Raw genomic sequence first — 14,868 nt, 5'->3', positions numbered from 1 at the left:
GATTGCTTCACTCAGCAAGATGGTGCACTGTTTTGATTACTTCACTCAACAAGATGGTGCACTGTTTTGATTGCTTCACTCCAGCAAGATGGTGCACTGTTTTGATTGCTTCACTCAACAAGATGGTGCACTGTTTTGATTGCTTCACTCAACAAGATGGTGCACTGTTTTGATTGCTTCACTCAACAAGATGGTGCACTGTTTTGATTGCTTCACTCAACAAGATGGTGCACTGTTTTGATTGCTTCACTCAACAAGATGGTGCACTGTTTTGATTGCTTCACTCAACAAGATGGTGCACTGTTTTGATTGCTTCACTCAACAAGATGGTGCACTGTTTTGATTGCTTCACTCAACAAGATGGTGCACTGTTTTGATTGCTTCACTCAACAAGATGGTGCACTGTATTGATTGGTTCACTCAACAAGATGGTGCACTGTTTTGATTGCTTCACTCAGCAAGATGGTGCACTGTTTTGATTGCTTCACTCAACAAGATGGTGCACTGTTTTTGATTGCTTCACTCAGCAAGATGGTGCACTGTTTTGATTGCTTCACTCAACAAGATGGTGCACTGTTTTGATTGCTTCACTCAACAAGATGGTGCACTGTTTTGATTGGTTCACTCAACAAGATGGTGCACTGTTTTGATTGCTTCACTCAACAAGATGGTGCACTGTTTTGATTGCTTCACTCAACAAGATGGTGCACTGTTTTGATTGGTTCACTCAACAAGATGGTGCACTGTTTTGATTGGTTCACTCAACAAGATGGTGCACTGTTTTGATTGGTTCACTCAACAAGATGGTGCACTGTTTTGATTGGTTCACTCAGCAAGATGGTGCACTGTTTTGATTGGTTCACTCAACAAGATGGTGCACTGTTTTGATTGGTTCACTCAACAAGATGGTGCACTGTTTTGATTGCTTCACTCAACAAGATGGTGCACTGTTTTGATTGCTTCACTCAACAAGATGGTGCACTGTTTTGATTGGTTCACTCAACAAGATGGTGCACTGTTTTGATTGCTTCACTCAGCAAGATGGTGCACTGTTTTGATTGCTTCACTCAACAAGATGGTGCACTGTTTTGATTGCTTCACTCAACAAGATGGTGCACTGTTTTGATTGCTTCACTCAGCAAGATGGTGCACTGTTTTGATTGCTTCACTCAACAAGATGGTGCACTGTTTTGATTGGTTCACTCAACAAGATGGTGCACTGTTTTGATTGGTTCACTCAACAAGATGGTGCACTGTTTTGATTGGTTCACTCAACAAGATGGTGCACTGTTTTGACAGGTTCACTCAACAAGATGGTGCACTGTTTTGATTGCTTCACTCAACAAGATGGTGCACTGTTTTGATTGCTTCACTCAACAAGATGGTGCACTGTTTTGATTGGTTCACTCAACAAGATGGTGCACTGTTTTGATTGCTTCACTCAGCAAGATGGTGCACTGTTTTGATTGCTTCACTCAACAAGATGGTGCACTGTATTGATTGGTTCACTCAACAAGGTAATGCACTATTTTGAGTGGTACATCCAACAAGGTAATGCACTATTTTGAGTGGTACATCCAACAAGGTAATGCACTATTTTGAGTGGTACACAAGGTAATGCACTATTTTGAGTGGTACTCTCTCAAGGTTTGTCAGATGATGCTGAGATTTGGATTTGCATGTTACATGAATGTAAATGCTTTTGTTTAAAAAAGCAACTTGTGTTTTTCTTTTTGTTTTCACATTAGAAGTTTGATGCATGTGTGTTGTTGTTATCAAGTGTGTTTTTCTGGATGCTTTGTTTTGTTGATACTGCAGTGTCCAGTAACCATGGTAACTCATATAATGAAAAGTGCTTTCAGACATGCTTGTTGATGTTGCTATTGTGTGTTACATTCAAAAGTGCTTGAATTCTGAATTAGAAATCGGAAATGAGGTTCATGTCAAGATTCTTGTTGGGAGTTTACAGTGATGGTTTGTGTGATGAATTTGTGATGCAATGTCGTGCATGGTCATTTCATGAGCAGAAACTATCAAACGTTTATCCTTCACCTTGTTTTTTAGGTAAGAACTAAAGATGAAATATGATTTTTATTCAAAAAGGAATGAGGGGCTCTTCTTTGTCTGGTTATATTGTAACCTTGGTGACATTCTTGGACAGAGAAGATTACCGGTACCCCATCATGTGTCTAGAAAGAGGATTGGATCGTCATAACAAACCAATGAGAATGATTAGTTCTCTGATTACAAGGATAGCTGCTCACACTCTCAACCACTGGTTTGTGTGAGGCAATTTATATTTCTGATAACCTGCCATGACAGCAGTAATATTGCTGTTGTCTAAATAAGGCCAATTCGCAGACTTTTCGCAGATTATTCCATAGGGCTGGCTATCGATACAGATCATAGAGATCAATAATTGCTAACTAAATACCAGTCGATTATTGATTAATATCAGAGAAGTAACCTTGAGCAAAAATGCCCCAAATGATTTGATCTCTCTTCACTGGTGATATGTTTAATGCATGGATTGCTAACAGAATAGTGTCCTGAACATAATTTAGAGGCAACCCATGAATGAAGACCTACCTTTGTATATTGTTAGAGTAAGTTAAAAGTTTATTCTATCACAAACATTAATGTATGATATCATCCATAACACAATATTCATGTCGATAATCATTAAAAATCTGTCAACAATTGTCGATCTTTTTAGCCAGCCCTACTATTCCAAGGCTGGTTTGTTTGAAAATCATGATATCAACTTCAAGTGTCATTCAGAATAGGTGTGTGTATATACATTAATTGAAATGGATCATGCTCTGATATACTTCTTTATTTTGTTAGTAATCATTGAACTACAAAACTTTCCAAAAGATTTATTTTGTTCATTCATTTTTGATTAATGCATCAAAGGTGGTATTGTAGCATTGACAAAGTTTATGATGTCTGACATTAAAAAATTAGCATTGTTAGCTCTGTACATATATATATTTTAATCATAAGTGTACATTAAATCATAGTCTGGTTTGTACAAATAACTTACCATTCTGTTTTAAATAATGTTTGAAAAAATGTGCCTGTAAAAATAAAAAAAAATATGCTGGCTTGGCTAATTATTATTGATTGTTTTGTTTTGTTATCTGGGAGGGAGGTTGGTTGTTGTTTAACTCAATATATTCTGTAAATAATGAGTCTGGACCAGACAATCCAGTGATCAACATCATGAGCATTGTTCTACACAATTGGGATACACATGTCAACCAAGTCAGCAAGCCTGGCCACCCGATCCTGTTAAGTCACCTCTTACGAAGAGCAAGGGTCAGTGAAGAACAATTCCAACCTGGATCTTTACTCGTCACTAGAGATCTGTGTAAGATGACACTTGTGTCTATGAAATACTGTTTGGTTTTATGTAGCATTTCTGTTACAGAATTCTGGTAGTCTGAGGGAAAGTGTACCATTCAGCTCTGCCTGGAAGACTGTTTCAGTGGTATCATGGCATGTTGGCCTGAGGTGGAATGAATGCCTTAAACAATGCAGGTCCTTTGCTACTTATCACCTAGGTGAAATTGGTATGGTGCGAACACACCATGAAATATAATCAGAGAAACACTGGGATTTGAACCTGTGATCATAGGTTCTTGGCAAACCTGAGGACCTCAACGGCAAATTGCAACATCTTAGACAATGTGAGTGAGTGAATGAGTTTAGTTTATGGCGCACTCAGCAATATTCCAGCTATATGGCGGCGGTCTGTAAATAATCGAGTCTGGACCAGACAATCCTGTGATCAACTGCATGAGCATCGTTCTACGCAATTAGGATACTATGACATGTGTCAACAAAGTCAGTGAGCCTGACCACCCGATCCTGTTAGTCACCTCTTACGACAAGCATGGGTTGCTGAAGACCAATTTAATCCAGATCTTCACGGGTTTTAGACAATGTAGACAAGTGTGTCTTGCCTCGGATGTTGAAGTACTTCAGCAGTTTTAGGATATAAATATGTCTGTAATTCAAACTGATGCATGCCTAGACAACCTTAATGAAACTTGTGAGCACTGCATCACACAAGGTTCATCAGACCTGAAGATGCACGTCATTCAACTCGGTGAGTCTTTTCAAGTTAAATGGTTAAGGGGCCAACATGCTATTTGCGTGATCAGCAATCTGAGATCATTACAAAGTTAAAGTTGTAAATGCCAAAGATTTTCATTACATCCGTATATAATCTGACTGTCATAAAATACAAACAGAAATATTGTTCAAAGCAGGCTTAAACCCAAATCACTCACTCACTTGCTTTCACCAAACGGCAATATTGCAGAAAGTCTAACAGGATTTCTCCGTATTCAGAATGACAACCAACCCAATAGTTAAAATTTTATTCTGCAAAGTGAAACAACACAATAAAATTCAAATATATTCTGAAATGTTGACAAGATCCATGATGAAAATATATGCATATATGTACCATTCAACAGCTATTATCAGCAGTGGACGAATATTCTGAATGATAATGTTCAGATCAAGCTGCTTTCTTAGTGTGTTGAAGGTAATGTTGGAATATATATCACAATTTGTGTATGCTGCTCAACATTTCCTAGGGATAATAGTATCACAACTGCCATCAACTGTTGCTTTATTTACATCATTGGTCAGAGAAACAAATGGACGATAGATGACAACAATCTGCCATTGCATAAGATTGTTTACATGTTTATCAATATTGACACATCCACCATCACACATAAATAACGGCAGAGAAATTAACTCCCATGTAATCATGAACGAAATGGGAAAACAGGCAGTAATAATTTCAGTGTCTTACATGGAGGTTACTTTCATAGCAAAACATATCAACCTGCTAAACAGACTACAGATTCATTGTTGGGAAAATGTCTGACCAAAACATGTCAGGCATCTGAATTTTGTACAAACAGACATATCCACATGATGGAATGGAAAGTTGATTTTTTAGCCAATACTTTGTTTCATCCAATACCTGTTCTGTCATGGGACCTCCATTAACTCTGGCTTTCTGTTGGAGTATGCTAATATACCAAGGTTTATCTTCTGAATATTTGATTAAAACTGTCTGCTACATCCATTTGCTTTTTTCATAACAATGTCAACGTCAATATATTCTGAGGTGGCAGCATGTCTTCTGTAAAAAAGCAAATATATAATAGAATCATGATGTTACTCTGTAACTCTGAGTATAGATTGCTTTTATTATTGGAACTGAATTTCCTGATGGATCATGCTTCAGGTTCATCACTTTGAATCATTCCAACATCAACACTCTTTCGTGTACAATGAGATTTCAAGTGGATGGTGTTTTATGGATTTTATGGCTAAAGAAAGTAGCATTGTGTGTCTGGTAAAACTTTGGTGCGCCCTACACTTGGCAGAAGAACGAGAAAGTTCATATTTTTTTGTAAATAATGTACAGCTCTAAAATATTCTTCATCCTGAATATTCAGACCTTGATCATGAACATATGATTTGAAATTTAGAATGAAAATACACGTTTGAAAATATCACTTTAATACAAATGTTTTGATGTGTGATAATCAAATTCAAAATTGTCATGTTGATAATATTGACAATAATAAATGTGTGTGTGTGTGTGTGTGTGTGTGTGTGTGCCCATTATCACAATCAATTTCAGTTCAGCTGCAATAACATTCACAGATAATAATCTCTAATAAGGTCCATGAATTGTACGCTACGAGAACCAGGACAGGCAAATGTATATTTCTATGGACATGCTGTATTATAAGGGTGGATATGATTAAGCTCAAAGCATGTTTTTGATGTACTGCTAACAATAAGATAGAAAGATTCAAAATTTGTCTGCAGACTAAACGGAACAATGACCTACAACATCTATATTTGAAATAGGTGCTGGGATACAAACAACCTCAGAACCTGTCCTGGTTGATCAAGCAATGTGAGTATGTCATGTCATGTCATGTACGGTACTCACAGCACAGAACTGACCTAACATCAAAATACAATATGATATGGCCAGCTTTCTATGGAATATTTGAATCTCTGGAATGACCAGATTAGGATTACCGAAAGTGTAACCTGTAGATAAGCTGACCGCCTCTTACAGATTTTTTTTCGTCCTCAAAATTCGTCTTATCTACGGTAATATATGGTAAGTACATAATATTTGACTGTGGAAACAAAATACATGTCATTAAAAAACTGAACACCCAAATCTCTGAAACAAAACAAACAGATACAACAATACAAACATAAGCACCATTTTACAATCTTGACTAAATGATAAAACCAGAAAAAAGGGAAATAATATAATGATGAATGCATCTGAAGGCTACACAGTGTAGACTGTGCTCCATGGACCCTAGGATCCATGGTACAAGGGCCAGACTAGTTCCAGCAGCCATTAATGTTGTTGTGAAACTGAAACATTTCCTCATTTTGAGAAAGGTAATAATCAAAGATAAATCTTATCTATGTTATAAAATTTCAGACCAACAAAGTGGTGCTTGAACAGGACTGCTGAACCATAGTCTCTATTTAGTGATTTGTGATTAACACCACTAATAACAGCATTCAGTTACATCGTGGTATGTCCAAATTGATGGAGGCCTTAGGTGTTGACCACTTTGGAGAAACCCACGAGCACAGGTTTTATATCATAGCGAAATGGGATTCAAACCTGCAATCAATGTTTTTGATGTGCCCAAGGGTCATAACTCTGGTGAAAGAATCCTAGCACCTTTGATGTGTGGGCCAGTAGGTGCACGTGTTGACCACTTTGGTGAAAACCACGAGAACAGGTATAATTTCATAACGAAATGGGATTCAAACTCGCAATCAAAGTTTTTGATCTGCCCAATGGACATAACTCTGGTGAGAGGATCCCAGCACCTTAGATGAGTGGGCCCTCTTTAAAGTTCCAGCAAATGTTCGACCTATGGCTGATTCTATATTATGCTGTTGCTCTTTTTATAGTACTTAGTTTCGTAAATGAAATATCACGTTTCATAGTCCATTCTGCATTGGATGATGTTGTTGATTCATTTAACATAAACATCAGCATGATATGAGAAGATAATGTAAACATTGAAAGTAAAACCACCTTCATGTCATAGCATATGAAAATAGTTTTGATTTGTCAGGACAAAATAACATGTCCAATTGTGATTTGACTAATATTGATAGAGTGTGATGTTATTGCTTCATACACAACATACACTATATCACGTTTATTGCAAGTAGTTACACAACTAGTTGATATGTACACTTAGTAAGGCAAGATCAATCCGCCATTATATATGCTGGATATGCCTAATCTTGTAAACATAAAACCCACCACAACCCCAACGATGCATGGTGTAATGGAAATGACTTTCTGATTACTGTATTCCAGGGTTTAGGAATCACGCGTCATGTAAAACCCTGGTATTCTTTGAAAAAGTCCTGATTAAGATTCAACAACATACTATGCCTCCTGGATGCAGTGAAAGGTATGTATGCTTGTTTCTAGATTCATACATGATGGGTTAAAACAGCTTCTGGAACATGTAGCCTTGGTTCAGAGGAATGTTCAAATTTGGTAAAAAAGGAATTCCATGATAACAAGTATGTTTGATGACTGTAGATTAGCCGATGTCATAGATAAGCCGAGGTCTGAATTGACCCTTAAAATCAGTATGAAAATAGAAATTATTTAGAAAATAGGACAAAGTTTAAAAACTCTGACAATAACACTGTTACAACCCAAAACAGGATGGCAGTGAGCTCATATCCACATCTTCAAATACATTTATATGCATAAGAAAATAAAGTATATGTTTTACCACATAAGGAAAGAAAATCGTAAAGTTTAACCAAAATCAGACCCTATATTCTTAAAAATGAGTCCCTATATTCTTAAAAAAAATTCTATGCGAGGATGACTCACAATTTTAACTGAGTGGTCATGGAAAGTAATAAAAGATTAAAATATTTTAAAAATGTCATTTTCAACTTTCATGAGTGCAGTACATTTACATCCGGAATTTGTCTGCAGACTAAACGGAACAATGACCTACAACATCTATATTTGAAATAGGTGCTGGGATACAAACAACCTCAGAACCTGTCCTGGTTGATCAAGCAATGTGAGTATGTCATGTCATGTCATGTACGGTACTCACAGCACAGAACTGACCTAACATCAAAATACAATATGATATGGCCAGCTTTCTATGGAATATTTGAATCTCAGGAATGACCAGATTAGGATTACCGAAAGTGTAACCTGTAGATAAGCTGACCGCCTCTTACAGATTTTTTTTCGTCCTCAAAATTCGTCTTATCTACGGTAATATATGGTAAGTACATAATAATTGACTGTGGAAACAAAATACATGTCATTAAAAAACTGAACACCCAAATCTCTGAAACAAAACAAACAGATACCACAATAAAAACATAAGCACCATTTTACAATCTTGACTAAATGATAAAACCAGAAAAAAGGGAAATAATATAATGATGAATGCATCTGAAGGCTACACAGTGTAGACTGTGCTCCATGGACCCTAGGATCCATGGTACAAGGGCCAGACTAGTTCCAGCAGCCATTAATGTTGTTGTGAAACTGAAACATTTCCTCATTTTGAGAAAGGTAATAATCAAAGATAAATCTTATCTATGTTATAAAATTTCAGACCAACAAAGTGGTGCTTGAACAGGACTGCTGAACCATAGTCTCTATTTAGTGATTTGTGATTAACACCACTAATAACAGCATTCAGTTACATCGTGGTATGTCCAAATTGATGGAGGCCTCAGGTGTTGACCACTTTGGAGAAACCCACGAGCACAGGTTTTATATCATAGCGAAATGGGATTCAAACCTGCAATCAATGTTTTTGATGTGCCCAAGGGTCATAACTCTGGTGAAAGAATCCTAGCACCTTTGATGTGTGGGCCAGTAGGTGCATGTGTTGACCACTTTGGTGAAAACCACGAGAACAGGTATAATTTCATAACGAAATGGGATTCAAACTCGCAATCAAAGTTTTTGATCTGCCCAATGGACATAACTCTGGTGAGAGGATCCCAGCACCTTAGATGAGTGGGCCCTCTTTAAAGTTCCAGCAAATGTTCGACCTATGGCTGATTCTATATTATGCTGTTGCTCTTTTTATAGTACTTAGTTTCGTAAATGAAATATCACGTTTCATAGTCCATTCTGCATTGGATGATGTTGTTGATTCATTTAACATAAACATCAGCATGATATGAGAAGATAATGTAAACATTGAAAGTAAAACCACCTTCATGTCATAGCATATGAAAATAGTTTTGATTTGTCAGGACAAAATAACATGTCCAATTGTGATTTGACTAATATTGATAGAGTGTGATGTTATTGCTTCATACACAACATACACTATATCACGTTTATTGCAAGTACAGTGTACTCTGTCAATACCGGCATCAGTCGGGACCAAGTAAAAATGCCGGTTTTGACAGAGTGCCGGTTTAGCTAGGTTCGCTTATGACGCCTGCGCACACGGAAGTTCGCTGTCGTACTGTCACTTTAGCATTAACAAGATGTTTGAATAAGAAACAAGGCAGTGTCTGAATGCACATTCATATTGTTTAAATCAAATAAAAATGTCTGGAATCTCTTATTAAATTTCAACTGATCATATATTATCGGCAGAATTAAAATTATAAACTATTTTTCGCAATGTTATTGCAAACAACGATTCTTGTTTATGCTTCGCAGCGGGTCTACAATAGCATTGTCAAAGAGCAAAGTAACGATGTTTCAAACATCGAGGAAATCATTAAATAAATTGAAATCAACAATAACATTCATAAAAGTTGTCAAACGTACATATAAAATTACTATTTCCATACTTTTGTGCGATTATGCAATGTAAGTCAAGTCACTGACAAGTTACATCTCGCTTTCACCACGATGCTTAATGTGAAAATATATGCATGAAGCATTTTGTCATAGGCCATAACCTAGCACGATATGTCCAATACGTTCCATAATTTACGATATAGGTAGCGATGTCTGTCTTAATATGTTCAGAATAGCATTATTTTACCCAAAAACTTTCGTCTTAATCTAAAAGCTTCCGCTTATTTGAGACGGTATCCATTTCCATAATATGATTGGTTGCTTAGGTCACGGTCTGATTTTGACCAATCACGACCCTTATAAGCAGAGTGTAGTGAAAAGCGTCGTTAGAAACCAATCTTTATCCAATAAAATCGCTTCTTACAAATGTGAAAATACTCTCGCAAGAGTACAGTGATATTGTTGATGTTCAGAGCTTTCGAGCGATACACGCCATCAAACGATTCGCCTCTATGTAAGTGACACGTGCCACTCACTAATTAACAAGAAACTGATTGACACTTCCGTTTCTGAATAATCTCGAGTCAATACCCGCGAATCAACAAAATGTAAACACTTGCTTGTTTATACAGTCAAACTGCCCACTACATGTATTAATTACTCTGGGTAAGTGTTACGCACCACTCACTGATTAACAAGATACTGATTAACACTTCCCGCTTCTGAATAATCTCGGAGTCACAGCGAATTGTGTTGTTACATCATTTGGACCTAGTTACATCAAAGGGTTACGCCGTCTTTCATGTGCCGGTTTTTACAGATTCGTTTTCATAACAACTTGTTCGTTGGGACTGAAAAACAATGCCGATATCCTGAATAGACAGATGCCGATGTTTACAGAAGTTTCTAAATGATAATAACGTGCATTTCTGCCGGGACTGAAACTTTGTGCCGATGTAGACAGAGTGCCGGTGTTAAGAGAGGCCGGTATTGACAGAGTCCACTGTAGTTACACAACTAGTTGATATGTACACTTAGTAAGGCAAGATCAATCCGCCATTATATATGCTGGATATGCCTAATCTTGTAAACATAAAACCCACCACAACCCCAAGATGCATGGTGTAATGGAAATGACTTTCTGATTACTGTATTCCAGGGTTTAGGAATCACGCGTCATGTAAAACCCTGGTATTCTTTGAAAAAGTCCTGATTAAGATTCAACAACATACTATGCCTCCTGGATGCAGTGAAAGGTATGTATGCTTGTTTCTAGATTCATACATGATGGGTTAAAACAGCTTCTGGAACATGTAGCCTTGGTTCAGAGGAATGTTCAAATTTGGTAAAAAAGGAATTCCATGATAACAAGTATGTTTGATGACTGTAGATTAGCCGATGTCATAGATAAGCCGAGGTCTGAATTGACCCTTAAAATCAGTATGAAAATAGAAATTATTTAGAAAATAGGACAAAGTTTAAAAACTCTGACAATAACACTGTTACAACCCAAAACAGGATGGCAATGAGCTCATATCCACATCTTCAAATACATTTATATGCATAAGAAAATAAAGTATATGTTTTACCACATAAGGAAAGAAAATCGTAAAGTTTAACCAAAATCAGACCCTATATTCTTAAAAATGAGTCCCTATATTCTTAAAAAAAATTCTATGCGAGGATGACTCACAATTTTAACTGAGTGGTCATGGAAAGTAATAAAAGATTAAAATATTTTAAAAATGTCATTTTCAACTTTCATGAGTGCAGTACATTTACATCCGGAATGAACTATATTATACCCACAGTGCCTGTGACGTCTCATGAAAGCATGTGCATGGGCTAAATGATTGAACAGCTTAGGGACTATGCTCTGGACACGGAAACTGACGGGGACTAGTCCATATCCCCAGTAAAACTTAGTTTGGTTTGGGGCCAAAAACTCAACACAGTGATTAAAATATGAGTGAAATTCGTTAGTAATTTCATGAAATACTCATAAACCTCTACATATCCAACACGCCATGTCTGTCCTAGTTTACCGCACTCACCAATATTCCAGCTATATGGCGGTGTCTCTCATAGGAAGCTGTACATACTATTATAGATGCTGTACAAATTATCTCAGTATTTCTAAAGTTTCCACTGGATACGAGGGGATGATAACACTATACTGTATACAGAAGCAAATACTTGGTTACAGAGAGGTCATACTTCAAAAGCTCTATCAGAAATATATATTAGCATGGTTCAATAACTTTTCTTTAAAATGAATTACCAAATAACATGTTCACATATATACACATGTAATAAAAACTAAATTCATTTTAATACATTCTCAAAATGTTGCTACATTCAGCAGTAGGACTTTCATGATATGATATGGCACGGTATGGCATGGTATGGCATGGTATGATATATGGTATGTCCAGTGACTTTCCAAACACAACATCCCATGATTACAATCACACAATACCATACATATCTTCATCATACATACAGTAAGGCTGTAGCACCTGATATATTGGAACCAACATGGCATCTTCTGAGAACCTGAATGCAGATTTTCTTAGTGGACGGTGCTGAAATTGCATAAAGCACAATAGGAAAGGATGGCAACAGACACTGGCACAGAATAATATGACAATTTGTAAGAAAATACATACATACATTTTTAAACAATGTGATATCAGTGTTCAAAACTAACAAGGGCCCATGTCAAACTAATTTGCTCTCGTAGTATTTGAATCGGTAAAGGGATTCATAATAGGAAATATCACCATTGGGAAGAATTATGAATGATGATTGTGTCATTAACAATATCTTACATTAACTATTGTGAAAAAATAAAGTTAAAGATAAAGTTTTAATTTACTCACACAATATACAAAGTGACATCTTTATTCATGAGCAGTTTCTAAATTATGAAAATAAATTTTAAATTAAATGCTATTTTTGTTAAAGCCTATGCTTAAATTTGTCACCACTCACCATTGATATGAAATTGATTTCTTTAAGATGTTTTTAATTTTTAGTCAAAAGTTATTACACTCTCATATTAATCAATAATCGATCAATATTTAGTTAATGATTATCAATCTCTTTAATCAATATCAATAGTCAGGTCTAAATAAACAGTACGTCACATTAGGATTACGACAAGGATCCCTTCTTTTCCATGCATCATTTTGAACACTGAATATGTTATCAGTAGAACCGGTACCAGCTGTCACAGAGAGCTATGTTTCACCAGACAAGTAGGTTCCATGATGAGGAGGTTCTCGGTCAATGTCTGATATTTTAACAACAAACACTTTTCATCACTGCACAAGGTGATTGTTAACACAAGCCAGATTCATCAATCATAATTCTATGCTCTTTGACATCGTATTCCACTTGTGAATTCCATTGAAGGATATTTAAGTTAAGTGTTGCTTTTAGGTCTGGAAGCCTTTTCACAACATTTTATGATTATCTCTAATTAAATTTCAAACTGCAAGTCATCTTAGATGCTAACACCAGAGCTTTGGAATCATAACAATTATGACACTGTGGTGACATAAAATAACCACAGTCTGTGTTCAGCTACTCAGATTGTCTGTCTTCATTTACCCTGCAGCAAAGTCAGCATTAACTGTTGTAGCTGGAACACGAGAGCAATGCTACCATTATGCAGAGTGCAGTTCTGTTTTCTTCTGCTGTTTGTAAAAACTGAGTGAAAACATTTACAAATCTAAAACCATCAGGTTTACAACAGGAACAATTCCATGTGACGGATTTCACTGTGCACACAATTACCTCACAATTTCTATAGAAAACATCAATAAAACATATCTATAAAAAGTCAACAACCATCAAAGAATTCTTTAGAACCTTAACTTAGGTCTAATTTGGTCCATAGGGCAGCATTCACACTATCAGGAAGCATATACGCCCACACATCAGCAGTTATGTAAATAGTAACTCCATATATAACACATCAGATCCATTCACCAAGTGTATACTCATGACTAACTATATTACCCTGCTCTTGGGGACATCTATAAGAAATCTGTTATAGGAACAATCTGGACTACACTTTCTCTGATTAACAAGAGAAGCATAAGACTTGTTGTTTTGATGTACACTCCCCAGGGTGTAGATAATGAACTGTTTACATGGCAGGCTAATTCTGGAAAATGTATTACTGGGAAGTAATATAGTTTGCATTTTCTTGAATTCATAATTTGTTTAAATACTGCAATTGATGCCATTACGAAAAATGAAGTACTGTACTGTTTTCAATGAAAAAATACATGTCACCTTTGAAGGTTATAAATATCATTTGGGCTCAACCATATTTTTGGCTCAGTATATTTGTCAATTAAAACTTGTAACATATGTTTTATTTGGGGTTACAGTTTCCCAATAAAAACAGATTCTAGTACTAAGTGTTTAGTCTGTACTTTACTGAGAAAGTGTATTCCCAAATATAACATATGCAGCGTTTAAAATTCCTGCCTGTCCGACCGTCCGGAATGGTCTATTTTCATCTTGGACGGTCAAATTTCAAAAGTAGCCTGTCCGGTGGTCTGGTAGATGTTTTCACCCCTAACAGTAAATATTTCATAATATCAGACAGGTTCTCTGGTCGTCAGTTTGAGGTGTTTAAGGTATTATGATAATTATGTTAAACTATTTACAATTGGACAGTTCATTTTACAATAACCAATCACAACACATGTACTTTCAGTTTGCCTAAACTCGGTGCATTGCCTGTTAGTGCTATGTTGTTCATTGCGATGCTTGCAAACAGTAAAAATATTCAGAAACCTGATTTTTGTTTTCATTGTTGAAAACCGGACAGGCAAGTTTGTATCCGGACTGGTAATTTTTTAAAGTTACCAGTCCGGCTGTCTGGCTTGGAATTCTGGGAGTTTTAAACACTGACATATGTTACATTTGACCACTTTCAAAATGGCATTGTGTATTCAATTAAGACTCAAGTTGAGGTTTTAAAACATCTTGAGTTA

At 36.3% G+C, this 14,868-nt stretch overlaps 2 long non-coding RNA genes across 2 annotated transcripts; one reads left to right on the top strand and one right to left on the bottom strand.

Moving 5' to 3' along the window:
- The first annotated feature begins 1,946 nt into the window (after positions 1 to 1,946).
- Positions 1,947 to 4,944, top strand: LOC124264726. The gene is made up of 3 exons (XR_006895227.1): positions 1,947 to 1,961; positions 4,331 to 4,333; positions 4,827 to 4,944. It is a non-coding gene; the product is annotated as an uncharacterized LOC124264726 (long non-coding RNA).
- Positions 4,374 to 9,459, bottom strand: LOC124264727. The gene is made up of 2 exons (XR_006895228.1): positions 8,075 to 9,459; positions 4,374 to 5,886 (listed from the first exon to the last, which is right to left on the bottom strand). It is a non-coding gene; the product is annotated as an uncharacterized LOC124264727 (long non-coding RNA).
- Positions 9,460 to 14,868: the final 5,409 nt, after the last annotated feature.

The sequence above is a fragment of the Haliotis rubra genome, unplaced genomic scaffold, assembly GCF_003918875.1.
Source record: "Haliotis rubra isolate DU_JTF1 unplaced genomic scaffold, ASM391887v1 Scf94, whole genome shotgun sequence".
In the NCBI taxonomy this organism is placed as follows: domain Eukaryota; kingdom Metazoa; phylum Mollusca; class Gastropoda; order Lepetellida; family Haliotidae; genus Haliotis; species Haliotis rubra.
The sequence above is the reverse complement of the archived record's forward strand: the minus strand, read 5'-3'. Positions and strand labels throughout refer to the sequence as shown.